General features: G+C 53.3%; 1 protein-coding gene across 2 annotated transcripts in view; it reads left to right on the top strand.

Annotated features, from left to right (window-relative positions):
- Positions 1-18,951, top strand: part of OPCML (opioid binding protein/cell adhesion molecule like) — a 1,082,947-nt gene that overhangs the window by 403,199 nt on the left and 660,797 nt on the right. The gene's annotated exons all lie outside the window — the stretch shown is intronic.

Below are 18,951 nucleotides of genomic sequence, written 5' to 3'. Positions count from 1 at the left end.
CCCCACAGTGGGACCTCAGAGCAGGAATCCCATGGCAGGGACCTACAGATGACCCTACAGCAGAGCTCAAAGCAGGGCCCCACAGCAGGATTCACAGCAGGATCCACAGCAAGATCCCATAGCAGGACCCTACAGCAGGATCCACAGCAGGATCCACAGCAGGATCCCACAGCAGGACCCCACAGCAGGATCCACAGCAGGACCCCACAGCAGGATCCACAGCAGGACCCCACAAGAGGATCCACAGCAGGACCTACAGTAGGACTCACAGCAGGATCCACAGCAGGACCCCACAGCAGGATCCACAGCAGGATCCACAGCAGGACCCGCAGCAGGACCCCACAGCAGGATCCACAGCAGGATCCACAGCAGGACCCACAGCAGGACCCCACAAGAGGATCCACAGCAGGACCCACAGCAGGACCCCACAGCAGGACTCACAGCAGGATCCTTTCACAGTCTCACTGGGAGATTCTGACAGAAGCTGCCATGTGTCACCTCAAGAAGTAAATGTGCGCCCACCCGCGTGTAAGAGTCAGGTGACGGGCTGTGAGCCCCGAGTGCGTCCCCGCGGGCAGCGCGCTGCCTTCCGTGGTTCGCTCACTGAGCTCAGCGGACCTCGCCTCACAGCACAGGTGCGTCCGAGGGATGAGGGACGCGGACTCGGCTGCGAGGTCTGGGCAGCTGCGATCCTCGGAGCCGTTCGCTTCCCGGAGGTGGTGGGACGCAGCGGCCAGGGAGCCGCCTGAGCGCCGTCTATGCAGGTCGGGACATCCCCGAGGAAGTGGGAAGGATCACTCTCCACCGGATGCGGGCGCGGAGAGAAGCTTCCACCTAAGGAAAGATCACCGGGTAGGCCCATTTGCCGACAGGAGCTCTAGTGTGCCCCCCGTGTCCCCCCCACCCAGGGACAGGGGCTCTCCTGACACAGCCCGGGGCCCGGGCCGTCCCATCTGGACTTAGGTCCCCAGGTCTGTTGGAGGCGGCCCTCGCCCTGGGGGTTAAACACGTGGTTGTTTCTCACAGGCCTGGGTCGGAGCTCCGGGGTGGGGCGTGGGCACATTTCCAGGTGCGAGGCCCCCGCACCCTCGCCCGAGGCCCCCGAACCCTCGCCCTGAGGCCCCGCACCCTCCCCCGAGGCCTTGTCTAAACTGAACCACCGCCCGGAGGCCCGGCTCCAGGTGCCACCACGTTGCAGGCTGATGAGCTGGGAAGGGCCTGAGTACGCGGGGGCCTCTCCGATTCCGGGTCTCCCAGTTTACGTTGTCAAGTCCACAGCTGCCGACCCCCTGGCACCCAAGGCTGGGGTCCTCGCTTGCGCCCCGTCTCCCCGCGCCCTGGGCACCCACCGTCCGTGCAGCTTGTTCAGCTCCACCGGCCGGTGAGGCCCGCGAATGACGGGCTGAAGCCCCAGCAACTGGGCCCGAGCCCGGCCCCCGCACGAGCCCCGGAAGAGCAAGTACCGAACAGAAAGCCCGCGAAGACCCAGACTCGGGCGAGGGGTCCCAAGGACAGGAGCCCCGAGGCCGCCCAGCTCCCTCGGACTAGGCAAGCTCCTCTCCACCGTCGAGGCGCCCGGTGGCTCTCCCACCTGAAAAGACGGGAGCCCCGTGGGCCCGGGAACTTTGCTGCCTTTGGGGCAGGTCAGAGCTCATTTGATGAGATGCACGCATAGGGACCCCGGCTGGCCTGCGGGTGTCCTCCCAGCCGAACCCTGGGGGTGTCAGCAGTGTCACCACTAAAACCTTCTGTAGAGGAGAGGACGGTCTGTTTTGGGGAAACCCATTTCCACAAGGAAATGGAAATGACACGCGGGTCCACTGCACACAACAATCCCATCTTCCGTCGTGGCCACCCAGCGGCTGCAGTAGCCTCCCTGGGGCCTCAGGGACGAAGGTCTGGCCCCACCAGGCCTCCCGAGGCCCGGCCTGCCAGGTGGGCAATGGTGTGCACCTGCGGCGCGGGAGTCATGGCGCGATGGGCCCCTCCTGTCGACCCAGGGCCCCTTCTGGCGTCCCACTGTCTGTGCGCCTGGCTGGGCTGCTGCAGCTCTACCTGCAGGTGGGTCGGTGGGTCCCAGTGCATGGGGACCCCCACATGGCCCACGGTGGGCCGCTGCCCCCACTCGCCCGGCCCGGGCTCTGCAGCTGCTGGTGGGATGCCGCCTTCACGCCAGTTCATCCCCTGAAGGTGGTTTGCTAGCGTGGTTGCTGGGCGGAGGGCGTCCCGGTGCGGGAACAGCAGAGCCGGGCTCGCAGCCTGCCGCGGCCCCCTCCCGGAGGAGGGCGGGATGCGAGGGGCCCACGGCAGCTGGGAGACGTCGCCCTTTATTCCAAACAGAGGGTGTTTAGGGAACCGGTGAGCTCCCTGGGTGAGCGGGGCACGGGGCTGCGTGGGAAGGGAGCGGGGCCGCGGGGCCTCCCCTGCCTGTGCTCTTTGGAGGGTTTTCACCTTCCCTCTACCCGAGGACAAGTTCAGCGCACTTCGGGAACATTTTTTACTTTCTCCCTCTTCACCGAGAGGATTTAAATCTATTTTAAGTGAAATCAGACTGGGGATCGTTCGTCGTTTCCACTAAGACCAAGAACAAATTAATGGCTGGAAAGAACGATGAACGCCGCGTGCCCAGCTGCCCATCGGAAACACGGGCGCTCCCCACGCATTCCCGCCCCATTGCCGTCACTTTTTCCTTCTTTTGAGCTGAAGTGTGTCTCCCTTGACTTACACCAGCACAACGTGTACCCGCAGTGCCGACAATGACGTGGCTAATAGCCTTGCCAACGACCAGAGTCTTCATGGTGAGGCTGGGCCAGGAGAGCAATCGAGGCAGGTGGGGATGCAGAACACGAAGAGGAGGTGAGCTGGGGACTGAGGGCGGCGGGCAGGACCGCTGCGGCGGACGAGCCAGGTGACAAGCCGGAGAGCCAGCGGGGCCCCTCTGGGGAACCCGGGGAGAGCGGCCCACCCCGTCCCCAGGCTTTCGGGGCTCAGGGCTTCTCAGGACCTGTCATTCACTACCCCGTCGTAAGTGTGCGCTTTGCATTTGCCCAGCAGGGAAAGGGTGGCACAGAATGAGGGCTGAATCTGTGATTTCTGGTTTTATAGCTTGGATGCGGAGTGACAGCCGGGACCGCGGGCAGGGAGCGCCCTCTTGTGTCGCGCGGGAATCAATACTGGAGGCCACGGCGCTGAGGGCTCCACGAAGTGGGAACGTGGGCCCGGGCACTGCCAGGGTGTGCGGAAAGGGAACGCCGGGAGGGCAGGGGGCAGGGGGCAGGGCACGGATGGAGCGGAGTGGAGGTCTGCAAGCTTCCGCACCCTGGCGCCTCTCATTCACAGCCTCTCTTCTTGACTTGGGCACAGACCAGTACGGGAACGCGACCGCGTCCACCCGGGTGGGTGCTGGGGGCCTTGCCGCGGGCCCTCTCATTCCCGCCCTCCCTCCGTGTCCCCTGGTCCTCACCTTCCACTCCAATCACTGCATGCACGTTGCTTCTGCTCGCACCTCCAGGGTAAAAACACAGGGAGGCAGTCCGCTGTTGGCGATTAGGTGACAGGCGCTGCTGGGCCTCTGGTCTCCACGTTGCCACCAGCGTCCGGCGGTTGCGCTGCGTGTACCGACTTCATTGCTTCCAGGTTGTGCGCACCTCCAGCCTCTTCCCGGCCGGCTGCCCCCGCCCCACCAGCACGCCGTGGGCACCCCCCTTAGGGACACGCACCCAGACGGGACGTTGGGGGCCACAGCATATTGCTTATTTAAGCCAAGCGCTTCTGGGCCTCTCTTCGGAATAACGGGCTCCATAAGGTCCCCTTTCCCTACAACACTTGACATCATCCAGCCTCCCAGTTTTTGCCGGTCAGTTATGTGTAAACTGATTTCATTTCTTTGCTCATCATTTTCATCTCTATTTATCTGATCACCAACGAGGGGAAGATCGCTTCCTGCAGCGACAGCCATGTGGATTTCATCTTTAAATTGTTCATGTCTTTTGCCTGTATTCCATTATAATTCTGTCCTTTTTTAAATTTTTTTCTTATTTTTTCCCTTTTTTGTTTTTATTAATGATTTGCTGAATTTCTTTGTAGAAACAAAGTAAAAATTCCCCGGGTTTCTCCAATTCATTACAAATATCTTCTAATAAGTCGATTATTTTTAAGACATTTCCTTCATTGACCAGAAATCCTCAATTCTGACACACCCGGAATCATCGGTTCTCCTTGTGCTTTTGCTTTTGAAGTTATTTATAGAAATTCTGAAGACTATCCCCCAGTCCTCGCTCGTAAAGGCGGGCTCCAACATTTCCCGCTATTGATTACATAATTTCACTTCACATTTCAGTTTTTACGTAACACAGGATCCAGCTCTGCAGGTGGCAGCAGGTAGAGAGAGGTCCTGCTCTGCTCATGCTTGATTTCACAGCGCTTCCCACCTCTCCCCCCTTACACGCGGTAGGGCCCCAAGGCCACGAGGAGACCCCAGGCGGACCACAGGCTTCCACCCCCTTCTGGGTGCTCAGCTCCCTACGAGGATGAGGCAATCCCAGAAGCTTTGGGGCAAGATGAGCAGAAGCCTGGATCCCCTTGAGACGCCCGCAGGCATTCCCAGGCTCCCTCCTCCACCCAGACGGGGGCGCGTCCCTCAGGCTCACATTGCTGTAGAAGCTCAGGAGTTGACCAGGTCTGATCTCACCGTCACCCCAGGGAACCCAGCACAGAAACTGGCTCCTTGGGCTCGGAACCCAGGATCTGCCTGTTGCAGGGTTCTCGGGTCCTCACAGGACCGCGGTAGGTGGATCCCTAGGGAAGAGCAGAATAAGCTGCGTGGGCCACCTCCCATGGGCGCCGGGCGACCATCACTGTCACACCAGGTATCTCCCTACACTACGCTCTCTTATGTATATATATATTCTTTCAAGATTTTATTTATTTATTTATTTATTTATTTATTTATTTATTTATTTATTTATCAGAGATCGGGAGAGAGAGGAAGAGGGAGAGCGAGCACAAACAGGGGGAGCGGCAGGCTCCCCAGTGAGGGAGCCCAATGTGGGGCTTGATCCCAGGACCCCAGGATCATGACTTGAGCCGAAGGCAGCCGCTCCACCCAAGAGGCCTCCAGGCGTCCCTCCCCACGTATTTTTTACATATTGCGTGGCTAGTGACCATTCAGAGCTGACCTGAGACTTGAAATCTATTTTGTTTGGGTTTCACCTGCTTGAAGGAAGAGAACTGGGTGAAATTCGTGTTTCAGAATGGATTAGGAGGCGAGAGGTGGGAGATCCAGCCTTCATCCCGCCGTTACCCACCTGAGCACCGGCGCCAGGCCGCGCGGTGCCCCTGGGCGTCAGTGTTTTCATGTTGGCGACCGCGGTGACCACGGTATGGGAGCTTGTCCTCACGCCTGCTTTCCTGGGGGGGAGCCGGGGAAGGGGATGGCTTTGGGGGGCAGAGAGGTGGAGAGGCCCCGAGATTAGTCCCACCCTCTCCTCGAAAACCTGAGTCATTAAGGTGGAAACGGTTATGGAATAGGAGACTGGGGCAAACTATTTGGATAAGTAAATGTAGAATTAGGTAGAAGTAGCCCATCTGTTCTCCAAAGATATACATGTATTGACTTGAAAGGACAGCCACAAAATATTAGATAAATAAAGCATAAAATACTGTAGTATTCCATTCCCCTGTCTCTCTCTTTCTTAATATATAGATAATATATCTATCTATATATATTATGTTAATAATATATATTATCTATATATTTAAGGCATATATATATATATATATATATATATATATATATTTAGAGAAAGGTGCACAGACTTTTAAATCTGTTTTTACACGCAAAGAATAAATTATGGGAAGAATACACAACATTTTTCTAAAATTCTAAAAAAATAGTAATATCAGTATAGATGGGAGAGGCAGAGATTATGGAGTTTACATTAAATTGATCATAATTTTTAGAGTATTTCAATGAAAATGCATTAGGTTTTAATTCAAGTAACAAAAGGAGCTACAGGATGGTTGGATTTTGAAGGCAGATTCGATTGCTGTCACCTCCTTCCAGTTCCCACAGGGATTTCCACATCCTGGAGGAACCATGCCTTGAGAGGGCTCTGCTCTCCTGGGCCTTATCTCCTACTTTCTGTTGCTCCTCCAAGTCAAGAGGAAATGAGTCTTCTGCGTCCTGGACTTGCCCTAAAGAATCTCCTCCTCCCGATTAAGTGCTCGGAACCTCCAGAGAAATTGGGTTGTGTTTTCCCTTGGCCAAGCCTTTTAGGGCCTCAGGTGTGCGAGGCAGCACAGCCCCTAAAGCAGGTGAAGGTGTCAGCTTCGGAGAAGAACCCTCTGCAGCAAATAGTGCAAACCCAGGCCTTCCATGGAACCTTGCACCCCAACATGATTCAACGATACCCCCGCGGTTTTCTCTAAATGCCCCCCTCCCGGCACATTTTAGAAATGTTATCTGTTCTTTAGAGAGGCCTAGAAGGAATGGAGGGCTTCGCCTGCCACACAGCCTTGCCCACTTCTGTGTTTCTATTAAGGCAAAGCTCTGAGACCCAGCGAACCTGTTCTCAGGCCCAGTCTTTGGAGGAAGTTGGCTTTTCTATGACCTAGTAATAAAAGTCTGATGAGCATACAGCAGATTGCCAAACCAATCCTGACAGTGTCATAGAAATATTGATCCTACAGTCACCTCTGATATCTGTCAGTGTCCACATTTTGCATCCTCGTGGCTACTTGGAGAGAGAGAGAGAGAGAGAGAGATAGAGGGATGCATGCTGTCTTCCTCTCTTCTGTCTGACAAAACGCTTCGGAGGCTGGCAGGAAGGAGCCGGAGAATTTGGGAGGTCCCGTCTCTGCTCTCTTCCCCTCTCTCTCGACTCTCTTGCCCCAAGTATTCGCTTAAAAGATTCGCTTCACATAGTATCAGACACCATATGGCTGTGAGAACGTGTAGCCCGGTGCCTGGGGATGAGGCTGGTTCTGTGTGATTATTAACTCTGTCCTTCACTGTGATAATGTTTGAAAAGGAACTGAGAGATACGGTTTCCAATAGCTCTCTTTCCAACTGCATCAGCATTTGTTTGTTTATTTATTTATTTTTTTTATTTATTTATTTATTTATTTATTTATTTATTTATTTATTTTTGCATCAGCATTTAAAGCACTTAGACGCTTCGGTTGCAAGGAGGTTGGTTAATGATGAACGATCAGGGATGGATATAGCCAGATTCCTTGTTACTCATATTTTTCTAAGAGTAAATAAACAAAATAGGCCACAGGAGTGTTCTATCCCTCACCCCCTGACCTGGCCGGCTTTATCAGGCGTCCTGGGCTCGAGCCCCACTCAGTGTCGGTTAGGACTTCTCTCCCCAGCCCTCAGCTTCCCGCTCCTGGGAGCTTTACTAGAGGGTCTCGTGAGCTAGGTGTGCAGTCTGTTATGACTCCCTGGAGCTAAGTAAGGGCTCACGTTTTCTTTTCCACCTAAAAGGAGGTGGAACACAAAGCAACCTATTCTAGTGGACTAGTCCTAATGCCGGAAATATGTTTAGGTAGAGTTTCTAGATCTCTGAGCCTCCGTCTAGCCGAAGTAAGACAGGGGGGACCATCGTACTAACACCAGGAGGAGATGTCTGAGTCAGGAAGGAATTCAGAGGTCCTGTAGTCTAGCTCAAACACGATGCACAAATCCCTCAGGTAACATCTGAGGCCAGATGTCAGGGAAGCCGTGTAGATCTGTTACTCGGTGGTCTTAGAAAAATGAAAGATTATCATTTGGAATGAGTTCTAGAAAGATATAGACGTTTCAAGTGGATTTGCATATTGAGAGAAAGAATGTGGATTGACTTATTCTGTAGGGCCCCGAGGGCTCTGTAAAGATTGAACAAGCTATCTCGGCAAATAATGAATGAGATTCCCATTACTGGAGTCATTCATGTAGAGAATAGATGGCATGGGATGGAGGATAGATTAATATTTAAGAATATACGTTTTGGAATAAGTCTAACTGGTTTTGAATTCCGGCTGTGCTAGATACGGTCTGTGTGACCTTGGGCCACTATTCTGAGCCTGTTCCTTTATCCACGAAGCCGGCATGGTTATTCGTTGCTCTTCTTTTAAGGGGTTTTGTGAGTTTTCAATGAAATGCCATATATAAAGGACGTAGCATCGTACTTGGATCGATAAACAGTGACTTTTTATTGCTATTGTTTATAATTGGCTGGCAAAACCTCGGTTGGGGATTCGGCCGCCAAGACCAGAAGAGAGTTCACTTCCCTCCCAATCTAGGATTTCACTCCCACTAGCCGTTGGCTGAGCATTTGTTGCGTGGATGGCACCAGGAGACGCACGCTGAGCTCCCTGGGTCCCTGACGTTGGCTTGATCGTCCGTCTCGCGGAGCGTGAGGTCCAGGTTCGGCGGTGGCTTGTGGGCGTGCGTGGCAGGAGGAGCGCCTGCTGCAGTTCTGGGAGCAGTGCCGTGACTGGTGCTGAGAGCCCCCCTCACCTCATACGCTTCCTGTGACGTCTTGGGGTCCCCTTGTTAGAATCTTGCTGAGGAAGTCACTTGACATTGCTCTTCTTTGGCCCCAGTCTCTGGAGACTGTACCTGACACGGGCTGCCACCCGCGTCCCCTTCTTCCCGTCCACCTTTTATTTCAGCCAGTGCTGCACGAGAAGTGTCCCACAGATGTCAACTTCAGCCGCACCTTGCTTTTCTGCCCCAGGGCTCAGTGGTGCCTTCAGGAACCTTCTAGGCACTCCGTAGCATGAGGGCGAGCAAGTTAAGGAGCCACGGAGCAGCCTGTGACAAAAGAGGAGGCACAGGTGGAGGCCTCACGCCAGTAACTCTGAGCTGCGTTCCCATGGCTCCTTAGAGCAATTCTGCAGGACTGAACCTCACCGGAACCTCAGTTCACGTGTAGAGACTAAGTCAAGATCTCTCTTCTGCGTTGGCTTCTTCTCCTTCTGAGTTTGACCCTTCCCAGTCGCCTGACTTCTTACCTGGGGTGGCTTCCACAATCTGCCCTCACACAAACCCTTGTCCCCGCCCCTGCTCTCCCACGTCGGTGAGGTCCGGATCCCAACACGAAGTCAAGGTGTCCATGAAATCTCTGTAACTCACTCTTTGGGGCGCCTGGCTGGCTCAGTCAGAAGAGCCTGTGACTCCTGACCTTGGGGTTATGAGTTCAAGCCTCATAGTGGATGTGAAGATTACTAAAAAATAAAAAAAATAAATACGCTTCTTTGGTACTTAGAACCCAAATGTTTTCTGAGGACAAGGGTGTGTCATAGCGTGCGGCCCTGGGGGCCCACCGTGGAGACTCGTCGGATTATTCGAGCCGAGTAGGTCCACAGGGCTCGGGCAATGGAGCAGCAGTGCTGGTGGTAGCAGCAGGGCCGATCTTGCTGGTGCTTCGTTGTGGGGGCCCCCAAACTATTCTTCCAGCTTGTGGGGAGTCCCAGCTGTGGAAGATCCCCATAGGATGGGCAGCCCTGCTCCCTTACTACCTGGTGACCTTCTGGGAGGAGGGTCGTATTCAATCTGAACTTAGAACTTTCGACTCTGACCTCGTGACCTTTTTTGGAACAGCAGCAGCACTAACCTGACCTTTTCGTTTTTTTTTTTTTTTCCAACTTGCAATAAATACATTTTTTTGTTTTTGCAATAAATACAAAGGAAAAAAGAAAACGGAGAGAGAGAAAAAAAAAGGTGGGTCATTGACAGACTGTCTGAGCACATAGTTGCCTCCCTTATAACTTCAGTTTTTTCGTTTGGAATATGAATCCAAAAAGAGAACGTATCACTCTTGAAATACTTGAATCATGAACGCCAACCTAGAAAGACAATGTGAAGCAAGTACACATACCATTTAAATTTAAACACACACACACACACACAAATTAGTTTCTAGTTTTTCACTTTTTTCATGTTATATGGAAGTTGTCGCTAAGAAACATATATACTGAAAAAAAAATAGCTTTTTAACTTTGTTTGTACTGGGTGTGTTTCCGTTCTTAGGTCTACCACGTTTGGGAGGGAGGGGAATTCAAAAGAATTGTTGAAGGGGGAGACTTGACAGAGCCTCACTTTATTTATTTTTTATTTATTTAATTTATTTTTTATTTATTTTTAATTTTTTTAAAGATTAATTTATTTATGATAGACCTGGGGTGGGGGGCAGTGACACAGGCAGAGGAATAAGCAGGCTCCGTGTTGGGAGCCCGACGCAGTACTTGATCCCAGGACTCCAGGATTGTGCCCTGGGCCAAAGGCAGGCGCTAAACCGCTGAGCCACCAGGGGATCCCCCACAGAGCCTCACTTTAAAAACAAAAACACAAAAAACCTAAAAAAAAAAAAAAAGTACCAGTACTATGCTCAGAGTTATCTCACTCCCTTAGCACTTAACTTAGCATTTAATTCTTCTCTAATGTGCAGTGAGTTCGACTTTCCTAATTCATAATAATATAGCGGTTCCAAAATAGAGTTTATGATGAACTTGTCCCACCTTTGACCACTAAGCAGTTCCTAGACATAAGTAGAGGAAGTTCATGAATGAATTCTCTTTTGGGGGACATCCCGCAGGTAGAGCTCACCGTACGGTCCTTTGGGTGTAGTGAATCGCACCCACTTTTTCTACTTTCCTTTCCTACATGTTTTCGCTCTTCCCGAAAGTCGACAGGAGCATAATGCTGACTTAGCTTTTCAATTACAAGACATGTTTCGTCTCCCAGGTGTTTCCTTAAATACTGTGCTTGCTTCAGCAGGACATATATTTCCTTAAATACAAAGATTTTTTTAATAGCATTTTGAATGATTGTCATAGTAGGTTCTTAAAAATTAAGATCAATTCACCCCCCCCCCCAAAAAAATTTACCATTTTGAAGTTTATACAGTTTGGCAGTTTTTAGCATATTCACAAGGCTATACACCCATTACCATTAGTTGATTCTAGAAGGTTCCTGTCTTCATATAAGAAACCCATGCACGTTCATAGTCACACACACCCCGCCAGAGGGTCGCTGTCTCCCCACCGCGTAACTTTATTTTGCGTGTTCCAGAAGGAGCTTCATGAATCAGTGCAAAATGTTGTTTTAGGAACGCAGAGTGATCGGTGACAGAGAGCTGGACTGGATGCACGATCTCGACCTAACTACTTACTAACTCTGCGACTTTGGACAAGTGTTTTATCCTTTCTGAGCCCATTTCCCACGTATAAGAGGAGAGGATTGGGCTTTATAATGAAGATTTACTTTTGGATTCGCAGGATCTCAAGAATAGATGATTTTATAGGAGTCCGGTGAGCTCAAAGTCTCCATAATTTTTAATAAATGTTGACAGATGCATTTTTCTGGAATCCAGACGTTAAGCAAAACTTTGAAAGCGTCTGGCACCCTCACCACCACTTAAATGAACAGCTAATGGATTTGTCAGTAAAGCACCTGTTGCAGCCCCAAGACCTCAGGACTGTCTGCAGTTTACATTTCAGAAAGTGGAGTTCCAGGGGGTGGTGACTTGCCCACGTTACATGGCGGGGAACACGGGCGCACAGCACACAGCCGAGGCCCGGGCCAGGAATTCCTTGAGGCCGTTGCTATTCCTTTGATAAACTTTGTGCTTCAGAATCAGAAAGGTCTCCAGGTCTCTCTTTATACATCGGAATATGCAACTAATACTACTCATCTACCAGGAGTCGCTACAGGTGCCCCTCGTAGAGACAATATGAGGATTTTACAAAAGAGCTTCTCAATGTAGTAAACACTCAATAAATCACATTTTATTCTCATTCCACTGGGAGAAGGGATCATGGCTACGTGTTTTACAAAATACCCCTGCAACACACATACACACACGCACATTGCAAAATCCTTTTCTGAGCTACTAAGAACCATAAATACATATGGTTACATATATATATTTTTTTTCTTTTTTCTTTTCCTGGCTGAGTTGTGGAAATGCCTGGAAGTCTAAGCTCTGCGTTGGTTCCCTTGAAGCACAGTAAAACTTTTGATTGTCTCAGTCCATCTTGCTGTGCTTGGATGGGGCAAAGCCATCCTCTCTGGTAGGATCTGAGGAGCGATGAACATGCCGCCTGTCTTGCCTAGTACTTCACACACGCCAGAGTGAAATATTTTCTTTTTTCTGGCGAAACATATCTGGGTAAGTCTAAAAACATCCTCTCCATTTGGCCTTTTGAGAGCGTGCGCCCGCAGAACCACTGTTCTCTCCTCGTTCCCTTTGCAGCGAGCGTCCAGATTCACCTGGTTGGGGAGAAAGGAGCCTGGCTTGTTGGGGAGGATGCGTAGCGCCTCTCAGGAGATCGGTGGCTGCCACAGTTTTTGCAGAAACAGATGGGAGCTCGGGCGTGACTTCGCCTGCCCACCTCCCGGTCCCGACGGAGTCCTGAGGCCCAACACCAGTCAGCCCTGAGCTCGTGCCCTCTGAGTTATGCCTGGCACAGCTTCATCCTCGTGCTTTCCGCTGCCTGCCCTGACCACCCAGCCAGCATGAGCCCAGGCGATGGGAGCTAATTATAACATCAGCTTAGACACAACATAATTATAAAGGAAACTACGACAAACAACATGGATTTATGCGTCCCAAAAATCAACTGAATATTACCTTGGGTTGTACCCTCTTTAGGAATTAACCACATGGCTAGCTCTCCCCGTAGCGTCCTAACATCTGGGGGTGGAGACTGAGCATGTGTAACTATGTCCCTTTGTGCACCTGCAGGAGAACTTGGTCTGGGCTGCTGGTCACCCACGTCCCCAGGTTGGGGACAGCCAGGGCTTGGACAGAGATTGTGAAATCGTGAGCCCAAATTGACCAATAGGAGAGAATTTAGCAACTGGCAGAAGCAGGGCCAAGGGGTTCCGGGGGCTTTAGTCAGAACAGGGGCGAGCACCGAAGCACAGAAAATTGACATTGAAAGTTGCCTGTTTGAAAGACACGACAGCCTTCGCTTGCTGCAGAGCTAATTATTATGCAAATATATGCTAATAAACTCTGCCTTGAATGTTGTTGAGAAGCTGCCTTTTCCCGTTAACATAGCCGTAATGAGAGGTAAATTTGTAATGCAGATGCCCGAGGTAATATATCCTAAATCACTTTACGGTGTAACGGACTCCCCCCCTCACCCCGCCCGACACAAATGTCAATTTAAATTAGTTTTTGCTTTGCATATTTATTGAAGCTTTATTTATTGTTAATATGTACTAAGGACACCAACTAAACAGCCCCCACTACTTGTTAGAAGTGGAATTTAGCAGAAAGCTGGGGATTGGCACTTGTTCATCAGGAGGTGGTTGGGTTTTCCGTGTCCCCAGCAGGAGCCGGGGCCCCAGGGTCAGCTCGGTGGTGCGTCCAGCCGTGCCTCCGTTGAGCCAGTGGTCGGTCCGTGCTGCATCGTCCTCTGAGCTTGCTGGCACCGGGCGCTGTCACCGGGCCCTGCCGGGAGCCAGCGGCCCGTGCTGCTAATTATTACAGGGCGTGCCTGCGAGTTGTTAGTCTTTGCTCCTCTACCTCTGTGTTTGCAGTTCCACCCGCTCCTGCCCCGGAAAGGGAGTGTGGTGGAGGCAACATCTGTCCCCTTCAGAAGCTCACGCGTGTGTCGGACACGCACATGCATGCACACACACACACACGCATGCTCCTCTCTACCTGTTAGCCCCCCCCCATTCCCCTGTGCATGCTCACTCCTGCTCCTGTACCCCTTTCTGATAGTCTCGTGCACATGCTCCCTTGGTGTCTTCAGCGTGTCCAACACCCACCACCCATCCCCGTGCACCATCAGCTGTGCCCGTGGGAGGGCCGCCCCGATGGTTAGCAGTCGGGGGGCGGCATGTAGGCTTGGAGGAGCTCCCACAAGTAATTCTGGCGTGAACCCCGTGGCTGGGCGAAGAAAGAGCGCTACCCTCAGAGTAACTCTCCTCGACTTCTGCTTCTGTCCCTTTTTATTTTTATTTTTATTTTTTATTTTTTTCTCTGTCCCTTTTTAAAACATCAGGTGGTTACCGTGTGTCGCTCATAATGTCAGACGTTTTACTGGCATTTTCCCTTACAGTAGGTTTTTTTTTTTTTTAAATCGGACTACAGTTGACAGAGAGTGGCACAGTAGTTTCAGGTGCGCAGCAGGGTGAGCGGATGGGTCCCGGGCAGCTCCGTCCCCTCGGGCCAGCTAGCTGGGTCCCCGGGGTGCGCAGTTAGAGTCCCCTGGGCCACGGTCTCTGCGCCCTACCTTTCCTCCCTGTGACGTATTCGTGCCGTACAGTGACCTTTCACTTAGCTGTTAGGATGCCCATCTTGGAGGTGGGAAGACGAGGCTCCGTGGGTCTAAGTAACCTTCGCAAGGCTCCCCACGGAGGGCAGACTCGACCTCGCATTCGTTGTCCGGCTCCAAAGCTCACGTTCTTGTCACTGCACCATTCGGTGTCTCAGCTAACATCTCCGTATGGTTAGGCTTCATCTGTGTCCACAATTTAAGATTGGATTTGATGATCTCAAAAGTTCTTTGATCCCTCTGGTTCCCAGAGATGCTATCCTCTGATAATGTGAGTAATTCTCTCCTCATTCTGATCAGCTCTCCTCTTCTTTCATCGCGACCTACGCGTAAGCCGGTTACTTGCTTTAAAGATTCTGGACGGCCGTCGGCCTCCTCTTTACGGACGTGGAGGCTTCTTCTAGGGCACCTTGACCCTCAGGTGTTCTGACACCTGCATGGGAAATAAGCCTATAAGGAATCTGGATGCACCAACATAGTCAGATGTCAACCAGATGTGTTCATTTATGTGCACGTATATTCAGAGAATGCCGAGTATCCACCTGCTGGGAACCGTCTCTAGCACCTGGGTGTCAGGTGCCCGGCATTTTCTTCGTCACCGTCACTCCTCTGAATGAAGCTAGCCTGCAGGCCCCCTCTGGAGCACGTAGACCCACACGACACGCAGGGACAACATAACAACTGTTTGTTGCCAGGTAATCCATGAGCACGTGTTTATCAGACATCAGAACCGAAATAGGAAGCGCTGAGAGCATAGAGACGGGAATTTTGGTGAAGAAACGGGCTGAGAATTGGCTTTCTCCATGAGTGTTTCAACACGAAGCAAGACTATTGCTGGTATAAATCTTTCCTCTGTAAATAAAAATCCAAATAATCAGGGGATCCCTGGGTGGTTCAGTGGTTGAGCACCTGCCTTCGGCCCAGGGCGTGATCCTGGAGACCCAGGATCGAGTCCCGCGTCGGGCTCCCCGCATGGAGCCTGCTTCTCCCTCTGCCTCTCTTTCTCTCTTTGTGTCTCTCATGAGTAAATAAATGGAATCTTTAAAAAAAAAAAAAAAAACTCATCAGATTTTTTTTTTCTCAGATCTATTAAGGAAAAAAATCATTTTGTGGTCATTTTGGGCAAATAACCCAAGTAGCGTTTTAAGAGCTTCTTCACCTTCCCGTACCCGTGCGCATCCTGCCCCAACCCTAAGCTCTTTTCCCAATAAACCAGAATGTCTTGAATCCACACTAGAGTTCCAGTTTGGCTTCAGGAACTTCAGGAACTACACTAGGCTCTAATGCCGACTTAGAATCGAAACAGAGGCTGTCAGCATCAATCTTTGCTTCTTTAATATAAATAAGTTTATCAGATCAATTTTGGCTGCGACACTGTGCTGAGAAAAGGCTTTAAAAAGACGCGTATTATTTCCCGTTTAGAAAGCAAAGGCATTTTCTTTAGTAAAAGTCCCCCCGACAGTGAAAATAGTGAACAATATAGAGAAGAGGGTAATAATTATCTACAACTCCACCCTCAAAAATAGCCATCTCTTGGGATCCCTGGGTGGCGCAGCGGTTTGGCGCCTGCCTTTGGCCCAGGGCGTGATCCTGGAGACCCAGGATAGAATCCCACATCAGGTTCCCTGCATGGAGCCTGCTTCTCCCTCTGCCTATGTCTCTGCCTCTCTCTCTGTGATGACTATCATAAATAAATAAAATAAAAAAAAAATAGCCATCTCTCAAAGCTCTCTGTGGACCACCGGACGAAAGTCGCTAAGACACTGTATAAATGTATGACGAGCATTTTCCCAAAGAAGAGCAGATCTTGAGGGGCAAGGACGGGCGGCCCCTCGCTCCGGAAATGGGCAGACCTGGGTATGAGCCACCTCATACCTGAGGGCCTGAGCCTGCGGGTCCCTGGGGGCAGGAGGACAGGACAGCAGGACAGGGCGCAGCGGGAGGCTGCAAAACACACCTCTGGCCACCGCACCATTTTTGCCAAGGTGCACGTGGGTGTGCAGCTGGCTCAGGTCCGCCTGCATCTCTGGCTCATGGAGCGCCTGGCTGAGATAAGAAAGTAGGACCAGCTCAGCTCTGACGCTCTCCTCGGGTCTGCTCACTGGCAGGGGGACCTGCAGCTCTGCCGACCCCGGTGTCTCCCGAGGCTGCAGGCGGAGCCCAGAGTCAGAGCTCCCAGGTCGGGGGGGGGGGGAGGCTGGGGGGGGGGGAGGGCAGCCAGCAGTGACCTTCCTGGAATCTGGGTCCGGAGGTCTGCCTTCGGGTTCAAGCTCTATCCTTTCCCGTCGGTCTGCCCGTGGCAGCCACGGCCTTGGATCGCTCTGAACAGGAGTCTTTCTTTTTTTTTTTTTTAATTTTTATTTATTTATGATAGTTACAGAGAGAGAGAGGCAGAGACACAGGCAGAGAGAGAAGCAGGCTCCATGCACCGGGAGTCCGATGTGGGATTCGATCCCGGGTCTCCAGGATCGTGCCCTGGGCCAAAGGCAGGCGCCAAACCGCTGCACCACCCAGGGATCCCTGAGCCGGAGTCTTAACCTGGTCCCACTGAGCACTCGGCAGCCTCTGGGTGACTCTGGAGAAGGAGTCGTGTGGTTCGTCACCGACAGGTTTTTTTTTTTGTTTTTTTTTTCCGATTTTATAGGTTTAATGGTTTTACTTTTCAGATAGACTTTCATCTGTACTTTCTCAATCCAGCTTTACAAGGGTGTGGGGGAGACCCGGGGCTGGGGCAGCAGCACGGCCTGATGGGCGGATGGAGCCTGGCGCCCCAGACTCGCAGCGGCCTCCTCGCTGCCGGACGTCACCAGGCCCTGGCAGGATCCAGCCCCACGCACTGAGGGATGGTGGCACGTAGGTCAGTCGCTCGAGGCTGGTTCCTTGAACCACCAAGGAACCTCTATCAGATCCCGGACCCTCCCTGAGCCAAGTGACAGCTTCTGTGGAAGGCCGGGCTGGGGTGGGTACCGGCCACCTGTACAGGCTCTTTCCAGAACTGTCCCCCGTTATCTCGAGCGTTCACAGAGCATTTCTAGTGTTTGGGGAATGGCCAGGGGTCAAAGTTTCAGTTTGCTCGTGGGCTGTAAGGCTGGTTTCCCTCCAAGGGACGCATGCAGGTGAGATGAGCCAGGGTCTCACTCACGGTCCCATTTCCCCGGGACACGGTCCCCACCTTGGGGACACCTCCCAGCCTTGGTGAGTGGTGCCCAGGGGACGGGGGGCTGCAGCACCGGGTCCTGGAAGGACGGGGCGCCCGCTCTGCTCTTGCCCCCAGGGGATGCTAGCCTCCTGTGGGGGCTGAGGACCCACAACCAGGCTGCACCCGGTGTGCGGAGGGTGCTGAGACAGGACAGCGCCGGGCTGTGGGTGCGGTGCCCTGTGAGCCTGTGGGAAGGGGAAGCTCAAGGAAGGAGGGAGGGAGGGCTTAGGGGGTGGGGGGAGGGCGCGGGGCCGTGGCCGCTCAGGGGCTGAGCTCGTGGGGAGCACCCTGGCCGCAGTGAGCCTGCAGGACCTGGGGCTCCCCGGGAGCCAGGTCTACACGGCCCAGGCGGTGTCTAAGTTTCAGCTCCGTAACTGTGTGCACCCTGCCTGCGTCCACTGGAGGCCCCTGTGCACCCTGAGGGGCTCCCGGGGACGGGGGAGGCTGACTGAGGGCCTTTGCGACGCGTTTCGGGCCTGGAGACACCGCACGAGGCCACCGGGGGGGTCATGTAGGCCACCCCCCCAGGTTTTCCCCTTGGCTCTCCGGCCCATGTGCTGGGAGCTGGCCGCCTCGGGGTGGGGGCCTGGCTGGGGGCGGGTGGCGGGTCCCCAGCAGCTCAGGAGCCTGCCCCTAACCACCTGGCCGCACCGCCGCACCCCTGCCGACCCTGCAGGTGCACCTGCCCCCAGGCCCATGTCGGCGCTCCTGGACCTGCGGCCCTGTGCTCCCACCCCCCGAGTCCACAGGCCTTGGGCTCCCACCGACCCCCCCACCTAGTCTGCAGGCCCTGGGCTCCGGTAGAGGTGGCCTCCCGGCGTGCCCTCCACCTCTGGCCTCTGCACGGCCACCGCCATGAGCGCATCCCCATCCCTGTCCCCCAGGGCTGTGGACAGGACCCTGCGCCCCCAGGCCGCCCCCACCTGCTGTCCTGAGGGGAAGGGTGGCCCCTTCCAGCTGGGCCTCTGCCACGCGGCCAGGGAGGGAGGCAGGGAGGACGTGCAGTGCCGTGGCCTGGCCACCAAGTGGAGACAAACCTCCAGGAAAGCGCGGGATGCCCAGCTCCCAGCACTGCCTCGCCTAGCTCCTCTGCCTTCGCCTTCGCACTGCGGGGCACCTGCCCTCGCTTCCCTGCGGGCCTGCCTCCCCCCCACCCCGCCCGTGCCCTGTGTGACCCCCACCTGTTCCTTCCCTGCCCCCCCCGCCTTGTGTGACCCTCACCTGTTCCTTCCCTGCCCCCCCGCCTTGTGTGACCCTCACCTGTTCCCTCCCTGTCCCCCCTGTGCCCTGTGTGACCCTCACCTGCCCCTCCCCGCCCCCCCACCCCTGAGTCTCTCCAGCATTCTTCCCCTCTTTTGGATCAGGGCCTCTTACATTTTTTGCCTCCAGCCCCTTCTCTACAAATAGGCCCAAATAAAGGGGCTTCGGGAAACCATTTTGTGACTAAAGCTCCAGCGCACGTCCTCCCG

This window comes from Canis lupus, chromosome 3 (genome assembly GCF_048164855.1).
Source record: "Canis lupus baileyi chromosome 3, mCanLup2.hap1, whole genome shotgun sequence".
Taxonomy (NCBI): Eukaryota; Metazoa; Chordata; class Mammalia; order Carnivora; family Canidae; genus Canis; species Canis lupus.
Note: the sequence above shows the minus strand (reverse complement) of the source record. Positions and strands in the feature narration are given on the sequence as shown.